General features: G+C 54.6%; 1 long non-coding RNA gene across 2 annotated transcripts; it reads right to left on the minus strand.

Moving 5' to 3' along the window:
• Nucleotides 1–537: 537 nt before the first annotated feature.
• On the minus strand, nt 538–5,034 carry LOC136993185 (uncharacterized). Of its 2 annotated transcripts, XR_010885418.1 has the most exons (5): nt 4,782–5,034; nt 3,927–4,010; nt 2,571–2,687; nt 1,632–1,744; nt 538–1,504 (listed from the first exon to the last, which is right to left on the minus strand). It is a non-coding gene; the product is annotated as an uncharacterized lncRNA (long non-coding RNA). The 2 variants fall into 2 exon arrangements; XR_010885417.1 differs by having other exon boundaries at nt 538–1,744.
• Between the last annotated feature and the right edge of the window lie 9,751 nt (nt 5,035–14,785).

Genomic DNA, 14,785 nt, shown 5'->3' on the forward strand with positions numbered 1-14,785 from the left:
CCAGGATGATGAGAAATGCCACCGACACCACCCCAAGGTCCAGGCAATGCAAGGGAAATTCCCCACAGCCCTGCGAACAGCACTGGGTTCCCTGGGAACCGCAGGGACACCAAAGTACGAGGGACTTGGGGACCAGCTCCCAGCAGCACACACAGTGTGTAACCTCCTCCCCTGGGCATTATCTTCATGCAAAGTGACGGCAGGAACCACAGACATGAGTGCAAAGAATAAAGCAACTGTTTATTGTTTTACTGAACAGAAACAACACCTGGGCATGAGTCTGCCATGCTTCCCCTTATCCTGTGACACCCGAAGAGTCATGACCACACCAGCGTTCCTCCATCTGTCAGGGAAGGGTCAGCTCCTGCTGCTGCCCCTGACGTGGCAGGTTTCTGAGTAGTCAACAATCTACCCCCTCTGCTCTTTCCTTCAGGGATAGGATCCAGCTCTGAGAGTTGAGAGGAAAATGCCTGATCTCGCCTGCCTGTGCTTCTGCCCTACCCCAGACTAGAGCCCTGCAGGATGCTTTCACAGTGCTCAGCTCACCCATCGCATCGCCAGTCTCGGTGTGATGGGCCTGCTCCGCATGAAACCCAGACCTCAGGTCAGCGCACAGAGCTGAACGCTGGGTACAGGGGAAGGTTACAAACCTCGAAGGAGGGTTTGCAGCCTGCTGCTTAGGCTTCAGGGCTTCCAGTTTATTATCCAAGGATTTAGCCCTTTTCGTTGATCAGTAAGCTGTAAACCCTGCACCCTAAGTGACAAACTGCAAATCTTGGAATCCAAATGGTTGCCAAAGCTTTAAAATTTAGGGATGAGGTTGGATTTTAAATTCTGCGCCCTGACTGCTAAATGAGCAAACTGTAAACTCTGACTGATAAAGACTGAGCCCCACAAAATGAAGTAATACACCATAACCCCTGAGTGACAGACCCTCAACAACAAACTAAACAATAAACCTTAAGTGAAAAACTTCAAACCCTCAGCTTTAAGCAAGAAACACCAAAGCACCCATGAGCATGAGAACAGTACAGAGAAGCCATGGGGTTTTGCCCACAGTTTAAGAAGTTTCCCCTTCATTTAGAATGGCAGCAGAACAGGAAGACACGCACCAAAATCACGTGACAGTTGCTGTTTATAGGCTTGGTTTTAGCCACCGTTCAAATGTGAGCATGTGCAAGAATCATGCCACTGGACTGCACTAAGCTGCACTTCCACTGAACCTACCTGAAACACTGCAAGCACTAATTCATCTGTGTTACAGACAATTACATTTTTGGTCTTCTCAGCTCTATGGGCAAACATCCACAGCCAATGACACCAGTAACCACCTAGGGCAAAACCAGCTTCCACCTCCCAGCCCTGCTCACATACAGTGCAGTCCCAGGATTTAGCTGTGTCAACGCTGCAAGTCAGAGTTCATCCTCCATGGCCAGCCGCAGATCTCCACAGAGCTCCCAGCTGTGACAATGCTCCTTTGACTGCTGGACTATGCTTCAGCCACCTGCAAAGCGGCCAGAATGGTTACTGAGAGGCCAAGCAACTGCACAGCCCTCCTAAAACTACTCCCTAGTCCAAGGCCCATAATTGCTTCCGCAATTATGACTGACCCTCTGTGCTGCTTCACTCACCCTCTCTGGCTCCATTTCATCGCAGGGATGTCACAGCAACCCTCACGTACAGTCAGGCTCGGTCAGTCACCTGGCCACCTCCAGCCTTTGGTAGATGATACTCCTCAGGGAAACTGCCACGGACAGACACTCTCAGAAAGCGCTGTCCAGCCAAGGCAGGATAAAAACTAAGGCCTCCAGAAACTCCAAACTCTGGAGAGACTGAGCTGATGGGAAACTGACTCTGGCTGGGACAGTGCCAGGAGGAGTATTTTGCTTCACTCGCTCAGGCTGCCTAGCGGACAACACAAGCGGCCCAAGTCAGACAGACCCTACTGGAAAGCCCTATGACACGACAGTGTGCCAGAAAGCAGAGTTGAGCGCAGGCTCCTGGAAGAGGAGCAGAGCAAGGCTGATGTAGGGAAGACACCAGTTTGCATAAAGGCAGACCTGACAGAAAACTGGGCTCAATGCCAGCATCACGATCGTGACTCAAGCTGCACCACACAGCAGCCCCGTCTGCGCACAGGCGGACAAAACGCAATAACTGCAGACTGCGCTGACGAGTAGGACAGACAACAACAGCAGCAGCTCCAGACCGCCCTACCACGAGCACCTGTCCTAACATCCGAGTACTCAGAGCCTCTGCTGCTCTCTGCCTCCGTGACACCTTCCTTCCCCAGGAGCCTCTTCACTGCCTGCTACATCCCCCACTGCATCTTTGGCCCATTACTGCTCCCCCACTGCACAGCCACAGCCCTCCACACGCAGAGTCCCTGAAGAGGTGTCTGACATGACTGGAACCAGGCAGACTGATGGGACCCACTGGTCGCTGCTGGCACCGGACAGAGTGACAGGGAAAGAAAGAGAAGGATGGCGAGCTGGACAGAGGGACAGGGAGTGGAACCGGACGGACCCAGTCAGCCCGGAAAAGCTCTCGCCACACTCCAACCCACTTGCCTGCCGAGCACGCAAAGTCCCTGCAGAGGTGTCTCACAAGACCCGAACCAGGCAGATTGATGGGACCCTCTGGGTGTTGCTGATCATCTCTGCTGAGTGCCAACTGCCTCTTGGCACCTGCCACACCAGACAAAACACAAAGGAATGACAGACCTTCAGCTGGGCACAGGGACAGAGAGCAGAACAGAAGAAAAGAGGGATAAAGAGCTTGGCAGATGGATGGAGAAAGAAAGAGAAGACTAGAGACCTGGCCCCAGGGTTAAGGGTGCTGCACAGAGGAATAGACAGAGAGGGATAGAGGGCCAGACAGATGGATGGAGGGCTCCACAAAGGACTGGGGAGCAGAAGAGGGAAAAACAGAGATACAGAGGTGGACAGAAGAATAAAGAGAGGAAAGGAGGGAAGCGGAGGCAGACAGAGGGACAGGCAGCAAAAGAGAAGGGGGGAGAACCAGAGAGAGGAATGGGGACTGGAAGAGAGGGACAGGGGCCGGTCAGAGCGATGGGAAGAGAAAGAGAAGGATGAAGAACCAGCCAGAAGGGTGGGGAGAGAAAAAGAGGGAGGGAAAGTCAGACAGAGAGATGGGATAGAACAGCAGAAAAGAGGGATAGGGAGGCCAATAGATGGATGGGGAGCTGAACAAAGGGATGGAAATAGAAAGAGAAGGCTGGAGAGGAGGACAGAGGGCTGGAGAGGCAAAGAGAGGTACAGAGAGACAGATGAGAGCGGCAGAAGGATGGGGAGACGGACAGAAGGACAGCGAGCAGGTAGTGGGATAGGGAGAGGAAGAGGAGCTGGACAGAGCAACAGGGAGCCAGTCAGAGGGATGTAGGTATTGAGAGAGGGATGGAAAGCGTACAAGAGGGATGGGCAGCTGGGCAGGGAAAAGAGTAGCTAAACAAAGGGATGGGGCACCGGACCGAGCCATGGGGAAAGAAAGAGAAGGATGGAGAGCTGGACAGAGGGACAGGGAGCAGAACTGGATGGATCCAGACAGCCTGGAACAGCCCTTGCCACTCTCCATCCCCGTTCACCTGCCAAACACGCAGAGCTCTCTGCACACCACTGTGCCCAAAGCCCACTTGTGGGTCTGCTGGCCTGTTTCCCTACAGCTCCAGGGTGTCTGCGTCTGCAAGAGCGAGGGTGCACGCACAGGCACAGACTGGGGAGGAACTTTGTGTTCAGTCACGGTATTTTACTACTCCTTGTGCCTTAGCACCTTTCAGAGGCTTAACCCCAAATTCTATCAGCCCTTAACAACTTCAGTACCCATGGCACCTAGTTTTTCCACTCTCCAATCTTCCTTGCTCTTTCCCGTCTTGTTTGAAAATCCTTCCAGACCCCTTCTGTACTTACACGCTTCCTTAAAACAGTATCACCAAAATCAACAAAATGGGCTGAGCTGCTCCTCTTCAAGTTGCGAGCCCTCAGAACGTCAGCCTGCAAATGAATCAAACCACCAAGGTCACTGGAAGAGTCTCGTTTTGGAGCTCTTCCCCCCCCCCCCAAAGCTTTAATGATGGTTCCCTAACCTGGGCAAACACAGATCCTCCTCTAAGCACTGTAGCGGTTTTTATTCTGGGGTCCCAAGTTGCTGTTATGACATTAAGCAGCCACCTTGTGGCCTTGCTAGCAACAGCAATGCCGTAGCGATTGGGCTATGTTGGGGCCCTTGCGGTACTTCAGAACAACAATCTATATGAAATATAGATTGTTGGAACTACACTGTTTAGGATTAGTTGCTTAGCATAACTTGCTTAGCATGAGTAGCTAAATTTGCTGAAGCCTTAGGCCTCAGGCTGTAGCCGCTGCTATGTGCTTTGAAGTAGTTTTACCAAGGACACTGGTGCAGCTGGGAATGATACATCCTGAGAAAGTACAGATAAGCTAGCAGAAGCCAGTGGGAACCAAGGTTAAGGGCTAGGCAGCTTTGCTAAACAAGCAGCAAGGTACAAGGCATGACCGCTGCGTGCGTGATCGGTGCAATGATTGGCTACCTGTGACATAATCTGTATGAACCACAAATCAAGGGCCAGAGCGCCGAATACTTGTACTTATAAAATGGGCAAATTGCTGAATAAAGATGGAATTGAACCTGCATTCTGTGAATGCGTATGATTCATTCCCGTCACTCCCGCGGACCGCGACAGGGCTACCAGTTGCTATTCCCCTCCTCCTTTGCTGGTCCGTGAATTGTGGCTTATTACTCACAAGTCCAGTAAGGACGCGGCCAACCCTCCTATGGCCAAAGGCTCCTCGTCAGGACCAGGCAGAGAACCTTTCCATCGGCATTTGGAGTCTCCTGGCTGCTCTTGACATGTGATAACTTACAAAGGGCTGAGGGCGGTAGCCTGTAGTTCTTCATGGTGGCATACAGTCGTTCCCCGATGTTCTGAACACCTAGAATTAACACAATTTATAAATACAAAAATATTACCACTATAGGGTATAAAGCCAAGTTAAAATTTCTGCAGCCAAAGAAAACCTCTTCAAGTCTGACAGAATGAGCCATATGCACCAGCGCCTATAGCTCAAAGCTAGCAACCCCTCCCAGGCGACATTCTTCTGGCAGGCTGCGTAGCTGAACTCCTCCGTCTTGCCTAAGAGTCTCTGCTGGGACATAACAACTTTGTCAGCCAGTGCTTGTTGATGGAGGCATAGTAAAATCCATCGCCCTACAAAAGTATAAAGCAAAGCAAAAAAACAAAAAAAACCACATTCAAAGCTCTGCAGAGAATCATAAGAATCCAAAGCTGTTTATAAGCACAAAAGCGGATCTAATACACACACAAGCAAGGTAAATGAGAATACGCAAGCCACAAATACCGCTTCCCCCAACCCCTCTTTTGGGAGCTATGACGACAGTCGGGCTTGCTGTGAAAGGGAAGTTAGACTAAGTAGCCACTAGAGAGTAATCTTTCAGAAGCCTCCTGTGTCCACATTTTTGGCACAACCGTGCTCTGTCAATTCAGACACACACAAGAAGATCCACTTTTTGTAACACTTGCGCAGTAAACCCCCTCACCCCACCCCGCCCCGCTCATTAAGATTAGTGCCCGCTGTTGCCACTTGGATAGATGATATTCTGCTGTCTATTTGCTTCCCTGACATTAGCTACTTCAGAGGGAATTGAGCAGATTGGATTGCCTCTGTCCTCTCAAAGGTGAAAGTCTCAAAGACAGTTACAGCCCAGACTGCTGCTAAACAGTCTTTCTCGCAGCCGGAGAATTTTTGTTCTGACCCCAAAGGGGATGTAAGGATGATGCTACTGGCACCCACTTTCCCTTACCGCTGTTTTCTAACGGTGCTGCTCCCATGGACTCAGCAGATGTGGAAAGCATTACTGAAAAAGGCTTGCCTTGTCCTGGGAATTTGAGGGCAGCAGATTTTACAGCCACTTCTTCCAGTTCAGTGAAAGCAGCCTCACGTTCCTTGTTCTGTTCCTGACTCCTTTCCAGTAATTTCCACCACAGTCTGCTGATACCAGCAAAGCTATGTTAACGCTACAGGAGGAAATTAAATCCTCCTAAAACTGCTCTAAGTTGGAACTGATGAGAAGGAGCCTTAAATCCACAAGGCTTTAACCTTTCTTCCATCTACTGTCTTCCCATTTCCCCAAGTACCATTGCCAGGTAATTAACCTGGGGCTGCGCTAACTGAGCCTTCCTGAAAGCGCTCTCTTAACTTTACAATTTGGACGCTTCTGTCTCTCTGTCTCTTCAGTAACTCTGGCCACTTGACCATCATTCCCCTAAGGTAATAGTTTGCTGTCTTGTAGCTCTTAAAGTATGATGCATCATAGATGCATAAAGTCACATGCGCAGAAAGATATGTACGTAGCATACTTTTTGTAATGCGTACAGACCTTCCATTGTATGCTGGTGATCTATTATTTCGACCGCTATTAATGGCGATCCTTCCTCGCCAGGAGGAACGGGCTTTCCCTTTTTGGGCGATGGAGTTGGTTCCAGCTCTCAGTTGGTTCCATTTGATTTCATTACTTCAGCTTGCTTACATTTTTCTGATCTCTTCAACTTCAGCCATGGCAATTAATCTAAAAATTAAATATTATATCTTTCCCTTTCTATATATGCACGTATGATAACAAAACGGAACGGGTTACTTGGTCCTCAGTGCTGCCTCTGGGAGGCCGAAATAACTAACAGCCATTATCAAGAGTTACCTTAGTTACCCATGCCAGAACACCTCCTTCTGTAGCAGTTTCTGGTGATATCAAGGGTCCGCTAAACTGCATTTTGGCTTCCTTGTTTCATCCCATCCCTTCAGTATTAATCACAAAAAAACTGCTTGTCCAGCTTTTCTCTTTGTCAGCATTTCCTATCATTGGTTCCACCTCCGTTAGAAAGAGATAAACTTGCATTTTACTTGCAGTGAAACACTACTTAGATTTATGCATGTTCTTTTTCTCTTTACCGTGTTCTTTTCTTTTTTTTTTCTTTTTCTTAAAGGAAAGGTCTTAATACAGCACTTTGCATCATACATTGCAGGGTAAACAGTTTGGAAACATGACATACAGCAATTAGGGCTAGGTTAATAGACAGGGAGGCACATCACCTAATAGTTACCTACACCATCTTCCATGAAACCTGATTTTTATTCTGCGTCAGTATTATTGTTACTGTTCAGTATCCTTTCTCAAACCCTTGTATACACACGCTTAACCGACAAGTCTCTCAGTCTTTAGCTACACGGAAGTACAACAGCACTTGATTTGCCTCTCTCTGCTTCAAACCTATTACTTTTTTGATACAGCTCCTAGATTCCTCTTACGCTCGGATGCTGACCTCACAGGTGATGACCAAAATGAACAACTGGATCACTAGGTCTAGCTGCTTCTCTTCAAGATGCCCCTCTTCGGTGGGCTACCCTGCCAGACAAACCGAGAAGACTGATGAGGCTGTGAGGGTATCAGATCCTTGGACCACTTCTCCAAGGCTTTCTGGGTGATTGACATAATTGCTTCTCTTCACATTACTCAAAGCCACATTCATCTGTTACCTAAGACTAAACTGTTTCTATTTGAAGAGGGGACTGTTGTTTGTTGAAACTTTACATATAGTCCATAACCTGCTATGCATCATCTCTAGTCCCTTCTGCTTTCACAACACTTTCGGTAATTAAAGGTGGTAATTAAGAGCACCCATTGTCCTATGGGCTGGAGTAAGACATTTCTCCTGCTCTGAGGAGGTGCCTAAAACCCATGCTGTTTTCTGTAGCATCACTGGGGCTTCCCATAGCCCATCAGTGCTCTCTTAGGCTTTTCCCGAGACTTTTATTTTTTTAGGTTATTCCTTAGCCTGTAATTTTATGTCAATGTTCTCCTTAAGCATTGTGCACAGCATGATTATCCCAGGTCAGCCACCTTTACAGAGTCCTCTTGCACGCACAGAGCCTACTAAGAGGTGGCTCAGAAGAAAAGAGAGAAAAATCTGTTTGTCAGCTGTGCACCCACCCATCAAGATTCTTCACCAAGAAGTGCTGTAAATTCCCTTTTCTCTAAAGTGGGACCAAGTCCAGGGGGAGACACAGATCACCCCCCATATTTATTAGAACACCTCACTGCTGCGGGGACTGGCTCTGGGAGTGGTTTTAGGATTGTTTGGGGCTTTGGGACAGAGTTTAGGGGAAAGTCTGGAGTCAGTGACCATGTTGCGGCAGGGTTTGGAGGCATTTAGAGGCCTGTGGGGCTGTTGGGGCAGGACTTGTGGGTGGTTTAATGGCTTTGGGGGGACTGGTTGCAGGAAGGGTGGGAATCTGCAGGGCCCTCAGGGTGGGGGGGGCCATCCCAGATGCGCAGTGAGTGCGTAGGGGTGCCGCATGTGGCTGTCAGCTTTGCAGGAGGAGCCACTGGTCTCCTGCCCCATGAGAGGGGAGGAGGAGGAGGAGGAGGGATCTACAAGCTTGCAGAGAATGCCAGAAGAGGCAGCAGGGAACTCCCCAAGGGCCCCATATCCCAGAAGAGCTGTGAAGGACCCTATGTGCCAGACAAGAGGAGGCATCAGGCTGCTGGGCCACTGCTGGAGACATCCAGACCCCTGTGCAGCACATGAGTGCCCGGGGAGCCGTCAGAGGCAACGGAGGACCTGTCACCACATACTGCACTGGGGAAGCCCATGGCTTTGGGGCAGCCGTACAGGAGGGAGCAGGGCTCAGCGAGGCTCAGCAGGGCTTTCAGTCAGTTGGTGCGCATGTTGGCTGGTGACCACAGTCTGTGCCTGGGGGTGGGGGAGGCCTCCAGGTGCCTGGGAGTGTCGTTCTTCTATCCATCTTCTTGCTTCCCTAGCCACAACTCTCAAGGAAATAACCTGGGGCTGCACTAATCGTACCTCACGTACGATTGAAGTGACCTTCAACCTGCTGGGTCCAGAAGTTTTAAACCTCCTTGGGACTTACCAGCACTCTCGGGCGTGCCTACCATAACAGGAGCCGTCCTCCCGCGGACACTGCGCCACAACCCTGCTCTGGGGCCCACCTGCCTCCCCGCTCCTCTGGGCCGCATCCGCAGGGGTGAGCACATGCCCTGCCCGTGCTGGGGAGGAACTGGGGCCCTAAAGGCGACACACAAGGCGGGAAAAGTCCGACCGCGCTCTGGCAGACGCCGCCCCACGCAGACCCTGCCCTGCACTCCTTGCGCGGCGCGGCGCCAGGCCCAGTCCCTGCCACCCCTTGCCCTGCACTGCCGCCTCCACGCACCGATGGCACCAGTGGCCAGGACGCAACCTGACGCCTGCAGCCGCCCAAAGGTCTGCGCTCGCCTCACCAGCACCCCCAGATCCTCGACTCCGGGCGGCCTTGGCCCTCACCCACCGCCGCCACCGAGCGAAAATGCCAGCCCCGCTCGCCGCCGTGCTGCTCCCCGCTGCCGCGCATGTGCAGGCCGCCAACGCAGCGCGGCTGCAGCGAGGGCCCGGTGCTTGAGCACCGCGCGTGCGCTGGCTGCGGACCGAGTGGGAGGGGCAGGGGGGAGCAGGGGGAGCGGGAGGGAGGTGAGACCTGCAATGGCACCCTCGCGTGCTTGCCGCATGGTGCCGCAGCTGGCCAGCTCGGGCGTGTGAACCGCAGCCCGCTGCAGCCCCGTGGGGCTCCCACCAAGCAACGAGCGCCCCGAGGCTGCCCGTGCCCATGCCCGTGGCGGGCATCAGCGAGCAGGCTCTGGTGCTGCCCCGGTGAAAGGGCACCGCGGAGCAGCTCCGAGATGGCACCGCCCGTCCCCGCGACACCAGGAAGCACCGATGAGGAACAGTGTTCTGCGCCACCAGCCTGTGAGCACCGGGAAGGGGCGACGAGCACGGCCCATTCGCTTACCTGTTACCGAAGCACTGGAGAGTAGTGGCGAACACGGCGACGGGCACTGCGTGTGCGCGCCGGCTGGCTGCGGTGTTCTTTGTACGCGGGGGGAGGGCAGTGGTGGCTGCAGCACGGGCGCGTCGACACCCGAGGGCAGCAGTGAGCACGGGAAGCCAGTGCGCGTGCGCTCGCCTTGCGTGTGCAGTACGGAGCTTTTGACACCCGGGGGCAGCAGTGAGAACGACGGGAGGCAAGGCGCATGCGCTACGGTGCAGCAGTGCTTTTTCGACACCCGAGCGACACATGTGCGGTAAGGAACAGACACAGCGGGCCACTGCTGCAGGGCGGAGAAGGCACAGGCACCTGGAAGTACAGCTCCAGGCCTGCCACAGAGCACAACGCGGCCGGCTGGTGGGAACCTCGCTGACAGAGAACTGAACCTCCCGCCACCTCGAAAGGCACAACATGGTCTCCCAGAAGCCCCCTATGGGAAGACTACATCTCCCGGCATGCCCTGCAGACTAAAATGGCCACTGGAAAAACCACTGCTGGAAAACTATACCCCCCCCCCGCATGCTGTGCAGACTAACATGGCCGCCCGGAAGCCCAGTGCCGGAAGACTACTGCTCCCAGCATGCCCGGGGGGGGCGGGATGCTGCAGTGTTTGATCCTGCGGCGACTGCGTTCCGTCTCGCCCCTCTTCCCGCCGCACGCCCGCCCTCGGGACCCGGATGCCGCCGCAGAGCCCGGAGCGCCGCCTCGCGATCCGCAACACCGGCCGGGACTCCCCCGACACTGTCCACGGAGAGACTGATATTTTCGGAACGCGACAGCAGCTGCGAGCACGGCAGGAAGCAGTGCGCATGTTGCGGGTGCAGTACTACTTTTTCGACACGCGAGGGCAGCAGTAAGCACGGCGGGGCGCAGTGCGCATGCGCACCCCCCCCCCCCCGGTGCCGTTCTGCAAAAGACTAATGGCTTGATCACCTGTGTACCACTTACCTGGCTTGATTACCACAGGTATTAGTAATGAAAGTGCATAGCCTTCTCTAAAAGGTAAATACGGTCTTTTCAAAACTTCCAGGGACTCCACAGAATTGTCATTACTTTTGATTGGTAGCCAGCTTCTTCTAACCCAGCTGCAAGAAACAATTTGCCCTCAAGTCACAACTTTCTGCTCCCCAGGGGTTAAAAGGAGACCTGTCATTCACTACTATCTCTCAAGATGTACAGCAAGCCCTAAAGTACAGGACAAGACACCTTCTCTAAGGAAACTGGCTGCTATGTCTCCTTCACTGCAGGTCTCTCTTAGTATCGTGGTCCATTCAACAAACAAAAGAGTACGATAAATGTTTTAATCTGCTCTAAGTGCTTTCATGTAAGAGAACAACATCAAAATGTGTTATTATGGGATTTAGTCTTCACTACACATGCTACCCCAGTGACATGGACTTGCTTTAGAGGATTGGTAACGTACGCATTTTTGCGCTAATATTCATGGAATGAATAGGTACCTGATCAAGTATGATTGTTCATAAAAAACTTTGACAATGTGTTGCTAGGTAACAAACCTAGGCAAGCAGTTATTTCCTCTGATCCTTCGGCTTACATTTCTTCAGCTGGATGTAGTCAAAGGTGTCTTTTTCACGTCCCACTGTCAAGGCCACCCCAGCTAAAGGGGCTGGAGGGCCAAAGGACGGCTATGGGGCACAAAGGAAGGCTGAAAGAATAGTCCAGAGTGCACTAGAGGGATGCTAAAGTGTGTAGAGGGCCAACAGAGGCCTGCAGGGGGAAATTAACAGGCTAAAGGAGGGGCCAAAACAGAAGAGAGGGCTGCTAAAGGTGCTAAACAGCTAACAGAGGGCTCCAGGGCATGAAGGCGGCCTCCGGAGGGATTCTGGGGGAACTACCAGGCTCCTAAAGGGGTCTAGAGGGCCAAGGTACAGCTCTGGGAAACAAGGAAGGCCCCAAAAGTAGCCCAGAACACCCTAGGGAAGTCCTAAGGGAACTAGGGGGCCAAAAAAGTAAAAACTGGGGAGCAAGGAAGACCTGCAGAGGTGGTCTGAGGGGACAAGAGAGATTCTGCAGGGTGCGGGGGGCCAAAAGACAGCTCTGGGGCACAACCAAGGTCTCCGGAGGGGTTCTGGGGGAACAAGAGGGGTCCTAAGGAGTCTAGAGGGCCGAGATGCAGCTCTGGGGCAGAAGGAAGACTGAAAGAGTAGTCCAGAGTGCACTAGGAGGGTGCTAAGGGGTCTAGAGGGCCAACAAATGGGCCTAACCCAAACCCGAACCCTAACCCTCTAACCTAACCCTAACGCTAACCCTAAATGGCCGCAGCCCTAAACCCTAACTCTAACCCTGTACCAGGGAAAAACAGGGAAATTCCACTGTCTCCAGTGACCTACAGGGACTCTGGTGTGAACAGCACATGTCCAGTAAAGGACAGACACACCGGGCCACTGCTGCAGGGTTGAGAAAGCACAGGAACTACAGTTCCTGGCCTGCCACAGAGAACAAGGCAGCCAGCTAGTGAGAACTCGCCTGCAGAGAAGTAACCTGACACCACTTCGAGAGGCGCAACATGGTCCTCTAGAAGCCCATAATGGGAAGACTACATCTCCCAGAATGCCCTGCGTATTAAAATGGCCGCCCGGAGGCTAGGTGCTGGAACACTGCGCCTCCCGGGATGCTCTGCAGACCAAAATGGCCGCCCGGAAGCCCGGTGCCGGAAGACGAGAATTCCCTGCGTGCCGCAGCGCTCAGTGAGGTTTGACCCTGTGGCGATTCCGTTCCGCTCCGTCCCGCCCCCCCCCCCCCCCTCCGCCCAGGACCCGGAAGCGGCCGCAGAGCCTGGAGCGGGGCCCCGCGATCCCCGACACCGGCCCGGGGCTTCCCCAACACCGCCGCGACCAGCCCCAGGTCAGCTCCGACACTGCCCCTGCCCCCCCCGCGACCCCCCGCAGTGCTGCCCCTGGGATCCCCCCGCCTGACACGGTCCCGATCTGACCCAGGACCCCCCCATCCCCGCGCTACTCCAGCCGCGCAATAAGCCACCCCAAACCGCAGGACTTAACCTCCATTTTCAGCCACAGAAACAGCCCATTGACCCTCCATTTCCAGCCCCCAAAATGTAGGATGTAGCCTCTGTTTTTTGTCCCCAAAACAGTCAGCCTCGCCACCGTTTTCAAGTCCCCAAAACACGTCTCAGTCTCCATTTCTGGACCCGAAAACAGAGGACTTAGTCTCCATTTTGAGTAGTAAAAACAGCCAGCTAAGCCTCCACTTCAGGCCCCAAAAACACAGGCCTCAGTCGCTGTTTGCAACCACAAAAGCAGCCAACTAAAAGCCCCTCTTTCTGGCCCCCAAAATGCAGGACTTCTTGGCCTGTTTTCAGACACAAAGGCAGCCAACTAAGGCTCCATTTCTGGTCCTCGAAGTGCTCGAACTAGCCTGTGTTTACGGCCCCAGAAACGCAGGATTTTAGTCCCCATCTTTGACTCAAAAACGGGGAACTTAGTCTCTGTTCTCAACCAGAAAAACAGATGGCTAGGCCCCTGTTTCTGAGCTCAAAAATGCATCCCCAAGTCTCCCTTTTGGGCCCCAAAACCTCACAACTTCCCTTCCTGCCTGCCCTGGCACGTGGCCCCCCAAATCCCTGTTTTTGGGACGCAACCTCCTGCTTGCCCCTGCCACTGGCCTGTGTGCGGGGTTCACGGGAGCAGCCCCATCCCGGGCTGGCCCTGGGCGGCTCTGGGCCGTGCTTGTGAACTCAGCTGGGGTGGCCCTGTGGGGAGGGCCCGGCCCTGGGTGCGAGGCAGCCTGGGTGGCGCTGGGGAAGCAGGGGGTGCTGGGCTGCAGCCCTTCGGGCTTTATTCCCTGGCCGAGCCTGGCCTGGCCCGCTGCAGCCAGGCAGCCCTGCGCCCTGGCCGTGCTCATAGCCCCAGCCCCGGTCCCCCCAGCCTGGCATGGCCCCACAGCCGAGCCCTGCCGCTCTTCACCCGAGGCCACCGCCGCTGCCCTCCCAGCCCCCAGCGCCCAGGTCACTATGGAGGGATGGAGGAAGGGGCGGACAGCTGTCATGAGGGGCCAAATTGAGCTCCCCACCCGCGGCGGCCCACACTCACCCCTGGGGCTCTCCCTGCCCTGGCCCCATTCCCAGCTCCACCCCATGCTCCTGGCGCCGCCCCTGGAGAGCAGCTCCACCCCCGGGTCTGCACTCACCCCCAGGTGCCTCCCAGGGACTCCTGGGGCCCCTTGGCCCCCCCTAGCCCCCCCTTGCCCCCCGGTCCCTCCACTCCCCATGGAATCCCCAGGGCCCCTCTCATCCCCTGTCCCACCCCAGTGCCCCCCAGTGTCCTCAGGCACCTCCCGGTGCCCCCATCATCCCCAGTGCCCCCCACTCACCCCTGGTCTCTCTGCTCCCCTGTGTCCCTACTACCCCCAGGCCGTGTCTCTGGGCAGGGCATGGCGGGGGGGGGACCAGGGCCATGTTCTGGGCGCGGCAGGGCCGGGGTCAGCGCAAGACCTCCAGAGAGCCCAGACACAGCCGGCACCTTCCCTGTGTGGACGGAGCTTTATTGCCCTCCTGCCCCGGGGTGCTGGGGTCCCCCAGCGCAGGGCACCGGGGCTGCCGCCCGCCACGCACAGGAAGCCTCGGCACGCTGCCGCCTCTGCTGAGCTGCAAAGACAATGCAGGGAGGCACCATGGGTGCTTGGCAGCCGTTTCCCCCACGGCCCTGGGTGCCCCGCGGTGCCCAGCTGGGGGTGGCTTCCCTGGCCAGGAGCCTAGGGGCCGTGCGAGTCCCCTCTCCCCACGCCCCACTGGCTTTCAGCACCAGTGTCCCTGGCCGGCACCCACGGGGCCTCCGGATGCCTCCCTGTCCCTCGAGGCAGGAGCCCGGCTGCCA

The sequence above is a fragment of the Apteryx mantelli genome, chromosome 12 (genome assembly GCF_036417845.1).
Source record: "Apteryx mantelli isolate bAptMan1 chromosome 12, bAptMan1.hap1, whole genome shotgun sequence".
Lineage (NCBI taxonomy): Eukaryota > Metazoa > Chordata > Aves > Apterygiformes > Apterygidae > Apteryx > Apteryx mantelli.